The sequence below is a fragment of the Strigops habroptila genome, chromosome 7 (genome assembly GCF_004027225.2).
Source record: "Strigops habroptila isolate Jane chromosome 7, bStrHab1.2.pri, whole genome shotgun sequence".
Taxonomy (NCBI): Eukaryota; Metazoa; Chordata; class Aves; order Psittaciformes; family Psittacidae; genus Strigops; species Strigops habroptila.
Genome location: NC_044283.2, coordinates 16,486,137 through 16,503,040, shown reverse-complemented (window position 1 = coordinate 16,503,040; position 16,904 = coordinate 16,486,137). Strand labels below are relative to the sequence as shown.

General features: G+C 40.1%; 1 protein-coding gene and 1 long non-coding RNA gene across 2 annotated transcripts in view; both read left to right on the top strand.

The window, feature by feature from the left end:
* LDB2 (LIM domain binding 2) overlaps nucleotides 1-16,904 on the top strand; it is a 388,950-nt gene that overhangs the window by 37,271 nt on the left and 334,775 nt on the right. The window lies entirely within an intron of this gene.
* Nucleotides 4,915-15,038, top strand: LOC115610900. The gene is made up of 3 exons (XR_003992384.1): nucleotides 4,915-5,007; nucleotides 5,954-5,957; nucleotides 15,028-15,038. It is a non-coding gene; the product is annotated as an uncharacterized LOC115610900 (long non-coding RNA).

The window sequence follows — 16,904 nt, the reverse complement described above, 5'->3', positions numbered from 1 at the left end:
GCTAGCAATAATGCGAGACAGAGTCACTGCAGATTTCCATCTCTGTGCCCTACCTCTACCTTGATCAATTCTTCTCATACCTGTGGAAGAGGAGTTGCTGTTTGTCCTTTATTGATGCTTTAGTATGTAGGTATCAGTGAGGAAATTCATTACTAACCATGAATAGGAGTACTTGTCTTATTTCAGGTTTGTTTCTTATCTGGTTATTTATGATCAGTGTTTAATTTTCTTTCTTAATTGATGCACTTGTAATACCAGGAAAATTCATGTGGGCCCCTTCCCCTTTTGATAAACCAGGAACAAAGAAGTAAAGTTACTAAATATGTACAGTGTCATAGTTGTAAGGCATGTGGTTTTAATTAAGTTTTAACTAATTCCTTTTATCTTGTCATAGTAATTACGACTGTACAAGTCATGTCACATTAATATGTGAAAGCAGCGCTTTGGTATGGCTGGTCAATGAACAAAGCCTTTATGACCTGCATTGTTAAATTAAACCAGAGAGACTGATCAACTTGTATTTTGCTACCTTCTTTGATAAATTATGTTAAAGATGAAGAAAAGTGCTAAAAGGCCAATACAAAATTGTGCTAAATATTGCTGAACTACAGCAGCAAACAAATGGAGAGATTTTGCAGACTTTTTAAAGGCTCTGGGCTTTGATAATGTAAAATGAAATGACATGAAGCAATGAAGTAGCTTAAGTGAATTGATAATGCTTGAACAAATCTAAACTTTATACTTTTTTGTATGATAGAGTTGGAGACTCTAGAGTTCCAACTAACTTTTCCATCTTCTGTTTAAGCAGAGAATCACAGTACATTAGCTACTCTCTACTACCAAATCAACCAGATACTTACTGAGAAGAGCAAGTGCAACGTAGTCTTCTCAGCCTTTAGTAGGCTGTATGGTCTGCTCCATTTGGAGCAAGTTACCATCACAGAAGAGTGGTTTGAAATGAATAATATACTATAGATTTGTATTGTAGCTCACTTTGCAGTAAATTTCCTATATAGACAAGTGCTATCAGCAACCTTGTAGCTTAGCTAAGTCATCTTGAGTTTTGGCTTCTGTACTGACGTATGTATGTTTGAACTTTATCATGATAGCACTTCATCTCTTCCTTACAATGTGAAGTCATGCTCATAAAAACCAGGAAAGGAATGAATACATAACCTTCTGTCAAATTCTTCATGTGGATGGTCTGCTTCATCCCCTCACCCCCCACCTTCCATACACACTTTGAAGGAGCAAAAGAAAAATGCCATCTTTTCCATGCTATGCCAATAATTACTGGAGGTGTCCCTCACAACCCTTCTGACTGCTATGTCAATCCTTATCTTTTTAAGTCATTTTTCATTATAAATAACTGTAGTTCTGCTTCTGCTATTCTAGCATGAAGCCGCTGTAGGGAAAATTTTTGAAGACTCCTGGCTGGATTCTTAGCTGGGGTCTGCGGCCTTTTCATAGCAGAGACTTTAATCAGTTTTGAAATTCAGTCCTCTGTTCTATGAGGAATATGCTGAGTAATAGCAGCATATCATTGTCACAACAGCTTTCAGGCAGATTCAGGGAGACAGCCCTGTTTTCTTTTCACATATCTGTATATATTTCTTTCCAATATCTTGGGACCAAAAGGGACCAAAAAAAATATTTTTCTTTTTCAAAGACGTGGAGGAAAAGGGTATGCTTTAGGTCCTATATTTCTATGAACAATCACTGGTCGATGGTATTTTTCAAAAAGAGAAAATAGATGGTGGAGGAAATTACAATGTGACTCCATTTTGCTACATACAAATTTTAACGTTATGTACTAAAGTTTTACACACTACTTATAGTAAAAGCATTGAAGGCAAAGATGGGTGGTCTGACTTTGGAAAGTAAATAACCAGGAAAATGAGAACTAAGAATAAAAGGCCTACTTATGAGTCTGGAAAAGAAGTTGGAGGTAGCCACCTGTTTGTCCACACCAACTTTAGGAAGTTGTCTCTAAGTGACATGCCTCTAAAGTGAAACAGAACAGCAAGCAGAGTATTCAAAAGTTGCAAGATTATTTCATTACAAAACATGCAAAGACCATAGAATTCAATGGAGGAAAATATAATAATTTGGAGACACTTGGGTTAAGCTTTTCAAGGACACTGAGAAAGCAAGTTGCTGATGTAAACTTCCAGGAAGTTGCACTTTCTAACCATTTCAGTCAGCATTTCCTAAAGCATAAGACACCAACTACCTTTCAGCTGCAAAATAGACACCAAGGTCTGATCTAGAAAATTTGTTTTACTAAATTAATAGCACAGGAAAGTAAGCTTACACTTACTTTGACAGGAGACCTACTTTACTGTCATGTGTATGTTGGGTCATGGACCTATTTTAAAAAGTGTCTGCTCAGAAAGTATTTAATCAGAGTCCTGTATTTCCTCTGTAGCTCATTTAGGAGTTAAATGGCCCAAGGGCAAATTTTGCAGTGGTCAGCAGAACAGCTGGATATTTTTGGTGAATTAGCTCAGGAGAATTTACAAAGTTCTGGATTCTGACACTTTCTACTGAAACCAATTATAATCATAGCTCTTTACTAAGTTTTTAGAACAATATATGTAAATATCATCCTCCAGCTCTCAGACTTGTTCTCTACCTCTAGATTCTCAACTAGCAAGACATAGCAAACTTGCATACTTATTGATGTGACTGTTTATTGCTCCACAATCTGCAAACAGGAAGCACCTGGGAGATTAAATCTCAGAGTGGGTTGTTAAAAGGGCAAGAAATCTGAGAACCTGACAACTTAGAAGGCAGAAGGTGATCGTTGCTATACTAAGACCATATAAAGCATCAGAATAATGAATCAAGTGAGTGATTGGCAGGTTTCTTGCTTGGATATAGGAGTGTGACAAAAATCAGTGGAAAGTAGTGATTCAGAAAATGTGACTTAGAAATCTGTCTCTGCTTGTGAAGAGGGAAGGTTTGACTACCTCCTGGGTGTGTCTGAGAATGCATATTCTAGACTTTCATAAGTCAAAATTCTGGTGTTTTTATACTTGCTTATTGTTAATTGGGATGAAGAAGTATGGAAGCAGCTTTTTGATCTCCAGATAATGATTTCCCACTAATTATTGAAATGTGAAGGTTTGTGGTTAGAATATGACACCCTTTTGCTGTTGGAAAAAGTACATTTTAGGAGAATTTTCAAAAGCGCCCATATAACTGTTAGGATTTCTTTTCTTTTTTAGGCTTGAGTTTTTAAGTGAATAGGCTTTTTAGCTTTGTTTCAGCTTGCTTTCTATTAAAGAAAGATTTTTCACCAGCTGACCCTGCCTTAATCTAAGCAATGAAAGACTTTAATCAGATGCTGCAATGTGCCCATTTCCTGCAGGCTTCTAACATGAATTGGAACCTGCTGGAAACAGAAGCTGATTTTCTTGGTAAGTTGTTGTTCAAAGTGAGCAGGAGATTTGAGGAGTGGCACCTTGTATTTCGCTGCAGGAGCTGAACTCCTACTTCACTAGGGCAAAAAAAAAAAAAAAAAAAAAAGCAGAAACACAAAGTGAAATCAAAGGTTAAGGAAATAAAGCCTGACAACAAAAAGGGGGGTGAGGAGGGGTACTAATGCAGGTCTGATGGACCCTGCTCTTGAGAATCAGGTGCCTTTTACTTCAGACACTCCTACCTGCTTGCAGAGGTTGGCAGTGTAGACTGTTTGCAGTGAAAGGTGCTCCAGCATTCCCTGCTTCCACCTTGACAGCCAAAATAGGCTGCTTGCCATAATATTAATCTAGTTTCCATCACAGAGCAACTAATAGTTGCTTAGCCTTACCTGCTCCAAAATAAATGATTCAATTAATCATCTAAATCAACAAAAGAACCCAAACTCATCTCTAGAAGTTAGAGAATCTGAATTTTGAATAATCTACATTCCAATCAGTACTATTTTCATGATAGTTAACATTCTCTGCCCACCCTTCATAAAATCCGTGATCTATTTATTTCCTTTAATGTATTCAAAGGAAAAAAAACCCCAACCTGTATTTTGAACGATTTTCTGTGCTAGTGGCATTAGAAGACTTTTTTTCTTTGGAAGAAAAAAAACCCAGTATGCAGTTTCCTAACATTAGCTCTACCCCAGTGCATTTCACTGGTCCTCAAAAGGGAAAAGATTTGTATTCCCAGTCCCCCACTTGAAGCAATATTTGTTCAATAACACCACCCTACCCCTCCAAAACAACAACAAACACAACCCCCGCAAAAAAACTCCAGATTATACAGCTTGGAGATTAGGACACATAAAATACACATTGCAGAGTCTAACCAGTGTGAGACAAAACCAGTGGAACCAAGAGTAAGAGATGCAGAAAGAACACTTGTATCTGTACATTTAGTGGAAGAGAAATAGCAGTAACAATATTCTAATTGTAAGATATTCCTTTTAATTTGCAAGTGCTAGCACTGAAGCTAGCCAAAGACTAGCCTAGAAAAAGCCCCTCCCTTGCATGTCCTGCTTACTCAGCTCAGTGCAGCAGCTGTTCCAATAAGCAATTTGATGTTTAGCACCTGAGAATTTGCTCTCTCCTTCAGCCAGGATTGCAAGCTCAACAAAATGTATAAAAGCATGAAGTTTCATAACTCTTTCTCCCTAACGCAATAGCCATAGAAAATCTGGGTTATGGTGTATTCATTAACTTTTTAGTAAAATTAGTTTTTATATTTTGAGGCTTTCCTTTCTTCTCAACACAATGAAAATCTCTTCTGTGTGTCCAAAAGGAAGTATTTAAGAGAAAAATAAAGGATAAAGGAAGAAGGGTAGGGGGGCTTCGATCCATCCCAAAACTAGCAGTCAGATGCCAGCACCTGTAAAGAATACAGAATGCAGAGCTACTTTAGCCACTCCAGCCAATGAGTCCCCTTTATTCAGAGCTCGGCTCACATGCCTCTATACAAACATCCATAGTGTGGGCAATAAAGAAGAGGAATTAGTGATGTGTGCGCATCTATGGGGATATGATACCACTGGTATCATGGAAACATGGTGGGATGGATCCTGTGACTGGAGTGTTGGAGTAGAAGGTTATAGGCTCTTTAGGAAAGACAGGCTGGGCAGAAGGGGAGGGGGTGTAGCTATTTATGTCAATGATAGGCTGGACAGTATGGAACTCTGCCTGGGGACAGGTGATGAGCCAACAGAGAGCTTGTGGGTCAGGGTCAGAGGGAGAACAGTGATGGGGGACGTTACTGTGGGGGTCTGCTACAGGCCACCTGATCAGGAGGACTGTGTGGCTGAAGCCCCCTATAGGCAGATAGGAGCAGCCTCATGCTCGCAGGCCCTTGTCCTCATGGGGGACTTCAACCACCCCAATATCTGTTGGAGGTACAGTATGGCCTGGCACAAACAATCCAGGAGGTTCCTCAATTGTGTGGAAGACAACTTCTTCTTGCAAGTGACAGAAGAGCTGACAAGGAGAGGGGCTATGCTTGACCTTGTGCTCATCCAACAGGGAGGGGCTGGCTGGGAATGTGATGCTCCAGGGCAGCCTTGGCTGCAGTGATCATGAGTTGGTGGAGTTCAAGATCTTCAGGGCAATGAGAAGGGCACGCAGCAAGCTCACTGCCCTGGACTTCAAGAGAGCAGACTTTGGTCTCTTCGGGAACCTGTTTAGTAAGGTTCCATGGGATATAGCTCTAGAGGGTGGGGAGGGGCCCAAGACTGCTGGTTGATATTCAAGGATCACCTGCTCCAAGCTCAGGAGCATTATGTCCCAACAAGACGCAAGTGTGGCAGGAGGTCCAGGAGGCCTCAATGGATGGATAAGGAGCTGCTGAGAAAACTCAGAAGGAAAAAAGAAGCTTATTGAAGGTGCAAGCGAGGACAGGCGGCCTGGGAAGAGTGCAGGAACATTGTCCGGGAAGCTGGGGATCAGGTCAAGAAAGCTAAGGCACAGTTAGAATTGAGTCTGGCCAGGGATGTCAGAGATAACAGGAAAGACTTCTACAAGGTATGTTGCAAACAAAAGACGGACTAGGAATAATGTGGGATCTCTCTGGAAGCCATCGGGAGAACTGACTGCCCTGGATTTGGAGAAGGCTGAGGTTCTCAATGACTCATTGCCTCAATCTTCACTGACAAGTGCTCTGACCACACTGCCAAAGTCTTGGAAGGCAAATGCAGGGACTGTGAGAATGAAGACCTTAGGCCCACTGTAGGAGAGGATCAGGTTCAAGACCGTCTTAGGAACCCGAATGTGCACAAGTCCATGGGACCTGATGAAATCCATCCACGGGTCCTGAAGGAGTGTGTGAATGAAGTGCTAAGCCACTGTCCATTGTATTTGAAAAATCATGGCAGTCAGGTGAAGTTCCTGATGACTGGGAAAAGGGAAATATAACCCCAACTTTCAAGAAGGGGAAAACGGAAGACCCGAGGAACTACAGACCAGTCAGTCTCACCTCTGCCTGGCAGGATCATGGGGCAGATTCTCCTGGAAAGCATGCTAAGGCACATGAAAAACAATGAGGTGGTTGGTGACAGCCAGCATGACTCCACTAAGGTGAAATCCTGCCTGACCAATTTGGTGGCCTTCTATGATGGGGCTACAGAACTGATGGATAGGGGCAAAGCAGTTGATGTCATCTACCTGGACTTGTGCAAAGTGTTCAATGTTGTCCCACACGACATCCTTGTCTCTAAACTGAAGGGACATAAATTTGATGGGCAGGCCATTCAGTGGATAAAGAATTGGCTGGATGGCCACATCCAAAGAGTTGTGGTCAATGGCTCAATGTCCAATTGGAGGCCGGTAATGAGTGGCGTCCCTCAGGAGTCGGTGTTGGGAGCTGTCTTCTTCAACATCTTTGTTGACGACATGGACAGTGGGATTGAGCGCACCCTCAGCAAGTTTGCAGATGACACCAAGCTGTGTGGTTCGGTTGATACGCTGGAGGGAAGGGATGCCATCCAGAGGTACCTCGACACACTTGAGAGGTGGGCCAATGCCAGCCTCATGAAGTTCAACCAAGCCAAGTGCAAGGTCCTACACCTGGGTCAGGGTAATCCCAGGTACATCTACAGGTCGGGCGGAGAAGAGATTCAGAGCAGCCCTGTACAGAAGGACTTAGGGGTGTTGGTTGACAAGAAACTGAACACGAGCTGGCTTCAGTGTGTGCTTGCAGCCCAGAAAGCCAACCGTATCCTGGGCTGCATCAAAAGAAGCATAACCAGCAGGTCAAAAGAGGTGATCCTGCCCCTATACTCTGCTCTCATGAGACCCCACTTGGAGTACTGTGTATGGTTCTGGTGTCCTCAACATAAAAAAGACATGGAGCTGTTGGAGCAAGTCCAGAGGAGGGCCATGGGGATAATAAGAGGGTTGAAGCACCTCCCGTATGAAGAAAGGCTGAGAACGTTGGGGCTGTTCAGCCTGGAGAAGAGAAGGCTGTGTGGAGACCTCATAGCAGCCTTCCAGTATCTGAAGGGGGCCTATAAGGATGCTGGGGAGGGACTCTCCCTTAGGGACTGTAGCGACAGGACAAGGGGTAATGGGTTTAAAACTTAAATAGGAGAAGTTCAGGTCAGATATAAGGAAGAAGTTCTTTGCTGTGAGGGTGGTGAGGCACTGGAACAGGTTGCCCAGAGAAGAGGTAAATGCTCCATCCCTGACAGTGTTCAAGGCCAGGCTGGTCAGAGCCTTGGGCAACATGGTCTAGTGTGAGGCATCCCTGTCCGCAACAGGGGGTTAGAACTAGGTGATCTTAAGGTCCTTTCCAACCCAAACTATTCTATGATTCTAAGTATTAAAGAAAGAAAGGGCTGATTCTTACCTCCCAATAGCTTCCTAAGGAGAAACATTCTTTGCTTGCAGCCTACAACTAGCAGGTAACTATTATCTATAGATAAAAAAGATGAAATAGAAAATTTGTCTTCATTGTATTTTTCATTTTTTTTTTTTTTTAAATCAGAAGTATTTATTTCTCACATTTTCAGAACTTTAAATTCACATAAATGTCACCTATTGTTGAGTGGACTTCTCTCCAAGCTGTTAGGTTTACTTTTCCAGTTTTGCCAGCTCTAGCATGTATCGTATGAATCTAACTGTATTTGTCTCAAATTCCTGGAGTTATGTGACTTATTGCTTTGTCATTATTGCATCAGAAAGGTTGACTTAAACATACCACTTAGAAAAACACATACTTCTGATCTAAGGAAATATTTATATATTTTGTCTATATTGTACTAATTCTCCCTGAAGAATGGTATTGCTTCCTTAAGTCTGACACACTGTCCACCAATTCCTTTTCCTGGTTTTGATTTTAGGGTAGTTCTCTGCTGCTTCTATCCAGATTCCTCAGTAATGTGGTAGCTCAGCTTGTCTCTTGGGAGCTGGGATTCCTGGGAGTTGGATACACGGAAGACGTAGCCTGAGAAACAAGTGAAGTTTTGTGAAAGCATGAGATGTCAGAGCAGTTCCACCAAAGAACCCCTTCAAGTGTGGTTAGATCCTTCTTCTCAAGTGGATGTCCTAGTAAGTCTGGGTACAGAAGAGAACTCTGTGCTTGTTGCCAAGCATTAAGCATCTGTGCGATGGGCAGGATCTGACGGAGGAAAAGGAAAATGGGGAGAGGAAAGACTGTGTTAATCTCTCACTGGATACAGCAGTTATTTCTCAAATTTTGCATTGCTTTTTATCTTAACTGTTTAGCAGTCATGAGAAGTACAAAGTTACACCATGAACAAATTCTGATGGGGATGAGAGCATAAAAAACCCAGTAATGATGTATCACCAGTTCCTTCTATGATTTACTGCTAAAAAGGAATATTTCAGGAGCTGTACAAGCAAGACGACAATTGCTGTCAGCTCTGTAGCTGTTGCTCTCAGAAAAATCTTACTGTGCACCAGAACAGATCAAAGCAAACCCGTCCTTGTATTGGAATAAAGAGATGGGTTTGGAGCTTGCTAGCTGATTTACCAGGATTACTCGGAGTTTCTGCGCCTATTTTCTGTGGGGCTCTAAAGCACTGTGGAGAAAAGGTTTGAAAGCTGAAGGCGAGGTTGTCAGTGATGGCTGGGTGGGTGCAAATAAAAAATGGAAAACAAAGAGAAGGTAAAAAGGGACATGGTGTTGCCACCAATGTGGGTGGAGCTAAAGAGAGATTAGGGACCTAACTATGCAGGATCTCCTTCTCTCTGAAGAGAGATTAAGAACTCTTTATTATCCTATTCCCATCAGTCCCCATGGACTTTCCCGATACATGAGGAAATCTATATTCATTTCCTCAAGAGAAAGACTTGGTTAGTTTTTCACCAGAAATAAGTTGCAAAATACATATAAAGAATATATTTCTTCCTCATTCCTATTGGAAGATATCATAGATGTGTAATTTGCTTGAAATTCTTTTGTATTCTGTCTCCTCTCTAGACTTCAGTGAGAGTTTGCTTTTTCAATTGTTTTGGTCACAGGAGACACCTTCTGATATGCCTCCTGTAGCAAAGGACTACTGTCCGAGAGGGGGGTGGTTCTGAGAGAGAATTTGGAAGCCAAGATTGTTTATGTTTGGCATTGTTTTAGCACAAAAGGGCTGAACTTCTCACAGTGAAAATTATCTTCTGTATTTGCGCACTTTTAAGTCTGATATTCCTAAATGTTTTTGCTTGGATGGTGTAAGATGGTCCCAAACCAAGAATCAGAACGATATGTTTGTACACTGCTTTCATGTGTTATCTGAGTATTGATGACTGTGGTATTGGAACAGAATTTCACAGACTTTGTCCTACCTAATTCCAGACTTTTAATTTTTCTTCTGTGACTCATTCTATTCTTCCCCTTTTGTCTTGTCTATTCAGACTATAACTTTCTTGGAAGGGATTATCTTTTATTATGATGATTGCACAGTGATGAAGCTATCAGAAATCCATTTCTCTTGAGGGTTTTCTAGACAGTGCTGCTAAAAGTGAAGTCATCTAGCATTCAGGTACAGTCTGGTTTTACTTCTTCAGTGCCTTTGGAGACAAAAGCATTCTGTATCTATATGCAGATAATAGCCTTCAAAATTTTGTGGATCTCGTTATTAATTCCATGGACATGTGTGTGCTACCTGTATGTTCAGTGTTTTGTGATCACGATACAACATTAAAAATACAGACTGTTGTAGAGAGGGTTGTTAGTTGAGTCAGGCAATACAAACAACACACAGAGTGCATTTATTGAGCGTGGAAAGTTCCTTATTGGGTGGAGTTGGGTTGGGAACCCTTATTGGGTTCCTTATTGGTTAAATTAGTTGAAATGACAACGTTTGGAATGAAATGTGATTCAACGGCTATTTAAGGTTAATCAAAACGGTATGACATGCCTTCAGCTGATAATGAGGTTTATGCAGATGTGCACTGTTTTCTCTGTACCAGTGATCCCAACTACGCATAATCAGATGAAACATCTAGAATTTGGTACTAAAATTAGCTCTAACTTCCCTGGTTTGTTGTAACAAAAGGTTAACTTTTGTCTGAAACTAAACAACTACTCAAAATTGCAGGGAGGACCTGCTGTTTAGCTTAGGAATCTCCTTTCACTTTCTGTCTCTTCCAGGTCTAAACTTGAAGTTCTCTGTGTGCACACATGGTGCCAACTGACACAGGTTAAATATCAGCAATGTGACAGTTAGCTTCCTTTAAGGGACATCTACTAATGATAGCTATTGATCCACTGGTCAACGTAGCTCAAAGGCAAAATCAGCTTCCATGCTTTTCCTTTGTCCTGCCCTCTCATTTACAGTAAAGTTGCCCTCAGACATCACTTTCACACTTGAGGATGAAACCTTCTTATTGGTAAAGCACCCTGTGCATCCACTTATCAGATTTTACTGCTACATTATTGTTCCAGGTTTGTACCTTGAATTTTCACAAGAATAAATCTTTAATATGACATGAAAATATCCGCAAGTATTGTTCATAACAGTTCAGATGCACAGATCTTACCCATAGATAAAATGTTGTGTAGAGCTAAGGTGCTTATGTGTTCAATGTGGGGTAACTTCTAGTAGATAAAAAAAGTTGTAGAATGTTATTACAAAATAATGACTAAGTAGTTATGCTGTATAGCTTCACAGTATTTATGTTGATTACCATATTATTAGAATATTATTTTATTTAACTTTATAAATATTTTCCAAACGGAACTTACAGATAACTGAAATGAATTGACATTTGGCTTTTAAGGAATCCAGAGTGATCCTAAGTAAACCAACAGGCTTTTATTCTTCATTTTATGGAGCACATTAAAAGAAAAGTAAAAGTGATGCATAGTATCTGTGGAATGACTTGCCTCAAATTTTCCTGTGTGTTGTGTATGTATGGATGTGTATATTATGTATTATGCATATATAAAGAAAAGTGTACTTCATGGTTTAAATAGTGATGGACAAATTAATGGCAAAACCCACCCAAATCCAGCATCAATTAAGGTATCCCTGTCTCTCAGTAGTAAATACATGGATGCTCAAGGGTGTCTTGGGAAGGTAACACTACGTGTTTTGATGCTGTTGGCTACAGTCAGAATACTAACAGGACTAGACGGATCTCTACTGTAAGTGCTCGTCACTATTATTCTGGAAGGTGAAATATAACCCCCTCACCCAGTGGATGGAAATTAAGCCAAAACCAACATAGCTTCAATGAACACCTACTTTTATGAACAGAGAAACAAATATATTGGGAGTTTCAAGACATTTGCTTGTTTGGACTAGGGAGGAAAATCTGAGAAAATATCATAGAATCGTAGAATGGTCTGGGTTGGAAGAGACCTTAAAGATCATCTAGTTCTAACCCCCTGACAGGGGCAGGCACACCTTCCACTAGCTTTCTACAGGCTGAGCAAGCCCAACTTTCTCAGCCTGTCTTCATAGCAGAGGTGCTCCAGCCCCCTGATCATCTTTGTTGCCTCCTCTGGAATTGCTGAAGCAGGTCCATGTCCCTCTTGTATTGGGGGTCCCAGAACTGCACACAGTACTCCAGGTGCGGTCTCAGGAGAGCAGAGTAGAGGGGCAGAATCACCTCCCTTGACCTGTTGGTCATGCTCCTTTTGATGCAGCCCCGGATACAGCTGGCTTTCTGGGCTCCCTGTCCACATTGCTTGCTACTGTTGAGGTTCTACTCAACCAACACCCCCAAGTCTTTTTTCTTGGGGCTGCTCTCAATCCATTCTCTGCCCAGCCTGTATTCATGCTTAGGATTGCCCCACTCCCCCTTTACTCCCCCATTTTAATACTGAAAGAAAACACAAATTACAAAAATCTGAATCTAAGTCTATTTTCATTTTTTCCATCACTAAAATCTTCATCATGGAGTGAAGTCTGCATGTGGAGACAGAATCTGCTATTTATATAGTGAACTTGAGTAATTCAGAAACTAGTCACTGCTGAGTAATTTTCATCTTGAATGTCTATTATGAAGTTTGAAATTTAAAAGATTTGAATGATATTTTTGCTAAGTCTTGCTGAATAACAAATGTTGTATGCAAAATCATTGTGCTAAATAATTGTTGCAAAAAGACAAGAATACCTATCAAACAGTAATAACATGAAACCTGATAATTTCAGAAGGTTCCCTCACAGAACTACCTGGAATACAGTATAACACTTGTAAAAGCTTCTGATGCCTGGGACCCTTTTCTTCTGACAACAGACATGGACTTTATTCTGGAAGAGCCTTTTTTATTTAAAATGTGACACAGAGAGACAAACCAAGGGAGAGAGAAGGGTGATGACTCTTAATTTTGATTGATTAATATGTTAGGCATGTCAGAATGTCCCATGGAGCCACACAGTGCCTTAACCAAGGATTAATTTATACTGAACCATAAACTAAAGATATACAAAATTGCTGTGGAATGCTAATAAAAAAATTTCTTCCAAAGCAACTCCATCAAGCAAATCTTAAAAAGAAGAAAATGTTCCATGGCTGAAGACTGATTAAAAAGCTGAAATGGAATGGAAGAAAGAAAATAATGAAAATCCAAAATAATGCAAAAACAGAACTGTCAGTGCTAAGGATGTTAATAACCTCGCTGCTAAGTCACCAGCTTGCAGATCACTCATACTTTCTAAATTTTGCCCTTCTGTAAAGATAATCCCATCGAAATAAATGGGTTTGAGTTAAGGTGACGGTGGGGTTAATAATCTGATCAATAAAGAAGAGATAAACCTCAGTTAAACTAAGATTCAAAAGAATAAATCTAGGGATCAACACTATGGTGACTAACAACAGAAAATGGTCTCCTTTTGGGACACGAGTAGTGTAGACTTTGGCTGGAAATGATGGTCTAGCATTTAACCAGATTGAAAAAAAAAAAAACCTCCAAGTAATTGATCTGGAGGAGTAAAACTTCATTTATTAAGGAAACCCCAGTGTCCCCAGTAAAAAACCCCTCAGTACTCAGTCAACAACTCAGCTGTTGGCTGTAAAATGCAAGGAACAGATGATTGTGATTGCCAATATGTTTCAAACAGAGTAAGGAAAGGCACTGTAAAAAAAGCTCGAAGCAGCAGAGTTTGTAGTTTGCTTTTGTCTAAAAGAGAAGAAATTTTAAAGAGAAACTAAAATAAAAAGGCAGACATAACAGTAAATGTGGTATGTCTGCAGGATTTAGTTATCTTGGGTGCATTTGTCCTGTAAGAACAGGAGCTAAAAACTCTCAAACTAGAAAAATATTTGTAAGTAGTAATTCTTTCAGAAATTCCAAGACAGAGATATGTCTTTAGTTTTTATCTTAAAGTCAAAGCTACTGTTGCTTATGTATGTTATGAGCTACACATTCCCAGTGGTAACTTGAGCATCCATTTACATTCATGGGGTCAGTAGTGTCTCTTCCTGTATGCCTTAGGAGACGCAATGAGAAATGCTAATAGATGGGCTTAGCAAATGTTAACCTTACAAAATGCCTTGGCATACACAAAAATGATTTGGTGCTTGACCCTATAATGTAGTCTGGGCATGAAGTATTGTACTAAACAAAAAAAAAAAAACCAAAACGAAAAAAAAAGCTACATTTTGCTGCTGCAAAGTGAACTGTGTTTGCAAACCACTAAAACTGACCCAAGACTTGGCTCAATACACTGTTGTCTCAAAGGGAGTATGTGTTGCCTGGTAAGCTGAAGCCCAAGCACTCATCCTTTAACTGTTGACCTTCTGAAATGCAGCATGATTATTCTCCAAAAGGTTAATTACTTTCAAAGAATGAAGTGGGGTTGATTTTTTTTCTAACAGTTCTAAAAATGAGAACCTTCAGAAAGAAGACTGTCATGATACCAGTCTCTCTGAATGAATATGGGCATTCTGCCACTGAAACATCAAAGGGCTATACCTGAGGGCTGTGTGGGACAGTTTTTTTGCTGGCAGAACAGAGATTAGCCTCTGAGAGGCAAACAAGGAAACACCACCAGCAGAATACTCTGTGTCAGGAAATTATTCACCTCCCTGCAATAATCTGCTTTCTTGTCTTTGTCCCACACATTAGCGCACTGGATTTTTCAGAAACATATCTGGGACTAAAGGAATTTCTTTGTGACCTTTTTTTGAGAAATAGCTGACTTTGTTCACTCTTCTTCATGGAAACCAATAGGAAACTGTTGTTAAGTTCAGCTGCTAAATATACTGACTTCTTAATACACTTCATAAAATGGAGACATTACTGGTGACATCAGGAGATGAGTGATCTCTGGATCCTTTTGGTTCCTGTGTGCACTGTTAAAAAAGGAAGTATTTGGCCTGGCAGCCACTTCAAATTTCTTTCTCCTTTGCTGTTTAAATCAGACATCAGGTGGCTTCACTGACCTCTCTAAAATAGATTGAGCAGAAGAAAACAGGCACTGCTGCAGCCAGGCTGTGGAAAATCAATAAGTCTTCTTGGCGGGGGGAGGAGGGTGTGTGTGTGTGAAAGAAGGGGGGGGGGAGGAAAAAAAAAGAAAGAAAAAACAAATAAACAAAAATAACTCCCAAATCATCCTGTGACTTTGAGTTTCACAGCCTTTGCCCAGCTGGGCAGCCATAGGGTAGAATTTGTAGTACCGCTTTTGGGAAAGGCCCAAGCATTGGGACTGCTACTGAAGGAAGAACTTCCTCCTTGGGGGCATCCTCCACAGCTGCATATTCAGGTCAGCAGCATTAAAGATTTCTTTTTTAAACATGAACATCTTATTCATTTCAAAAATACCAGATTGAAAAGAAGGAGCTACTGTGGTTAACAAAACAATTGCCTGAACTATAAAACTTTCAATATTTTGTTCTTAACTAAACATTTTTTACTTTATAGAGATACAGAATTATAGTGTCTTTTATTTATTTTTTTCTTTTTGTTTTGTTTGTTTTGTTTGTTTGTTTGTGTTAACGTATCCCAAACCTGACGCAGAAGCACATGTAAAGGCTGGGGACAAAAGGTCTTGGCTGTAGAATGAACTTCCAAGAGGAGATTAGGTGAATTGGAAATCTGATCATTTTTAAGAAAGGCTTTAAAACCTAGAACATCACTCACAAAACCAAGCACTCGCACTTCTTAATAATCATAATTTTCTAAAATCTCAACAAGAGCAGAGCTTTTCCACAGCCTCAACAGACAGAAGGGCCAGAAATTCCACATGGTTTACCAGAGACTTCATTAGCGCTGATCTGTTTTATGCAGAAACATTCACATTCTCCAATGGCTGGTGACAGTACAAACACTCAGATCAGAGGAAGAGGGTTTTTAATGCATTAAGAAGTTTTATTTTTTTATTGGCTTGCCTTCTAGTGTAAACTCTGTAGGCTTTCACAAGGACTGATCACTTACAGCATGAGGGAGGCTGAAGCCTTGCGCTGGATGAAATAATTTTGACATGTCTGACTCTGATACATATAAAAAAGACAAGAATCTGATGACTTTTTTATAGAATTATTTTAAGCAGAATTACATTTTCTTAAATATTTTATACCAGGAAAGTGAAACTGAATATGAAAAACATTTGGCTTAGAGCAAAGTCCTTTCTCCAGGGTCATGGATTTATAGCTAAACTTAATGTAGAATTATTTCATGGATGCTGAGAAAAAGAATCCTTCAACTTGCTGAACAGCAGCAAAATTAGTCTGTACTTGTAACCTCAGGCCTCTGCTGCAGCTGTGCAGAAGATAACATGCATTGGATCTGCTCTTACCTCCTGTTGTCCTTTCCTCCCCATCTCACCTCAGCACAAGATTTGATGCAAAGAAAGTTCAAAGGAGGATAATGAGGCAATTTTGCAGATGCTTAAGGGCACTGCTCCAAGTGTGGGCAGTAGCATGGAAAAAATGCAAAGGTGTTTATTTGAAAAGATACCAGATAGGCAGGATAGACTGATCTAAGGGATCAGGTCCAGCTGTCTTCTCAGCTATGAACAGAATGGGGAAGTGGTGATGGGTGGTATGCATCAGACGGTGTGTCAGATAAAGATGGAAAAAATATTACATAACGTCTAATACCACATTTAAAATAATATGACCAAGCTTCTAACTGAGTTGTGTTTAGGAGGAAGGGAAGGTCCTATCTAATTCGGTTGAACTCTAGAGCCAGTCCCTTAGCAGGGTAACAAGTAGCTTCATACCAATTTAACAAATAACCCCATTAGAAGTGCAGGATAGCCAAGTACAAAAAATTAAAAAGCTGAGGCAGACCTCCAAAGAGCTGTGAGGTTAGCTGGTATGTGTGTATGTGTGTGCATTTATATAAATTTATTGCATGTGCTTCCAACGTTTAGATATATTGGTTTATTTTGATTTTGAATATCCCTGTCTAGCTCCCAAGTGTTGGTCTGGTGAGTTTATCAGCTATTTTGGTCTGCCTGATGTTGTGAGCCTTCCAAAATTATAATTAACTCTGTGCCTCTCCCAACCTGCAGATCATTACAACAGAATTGACAT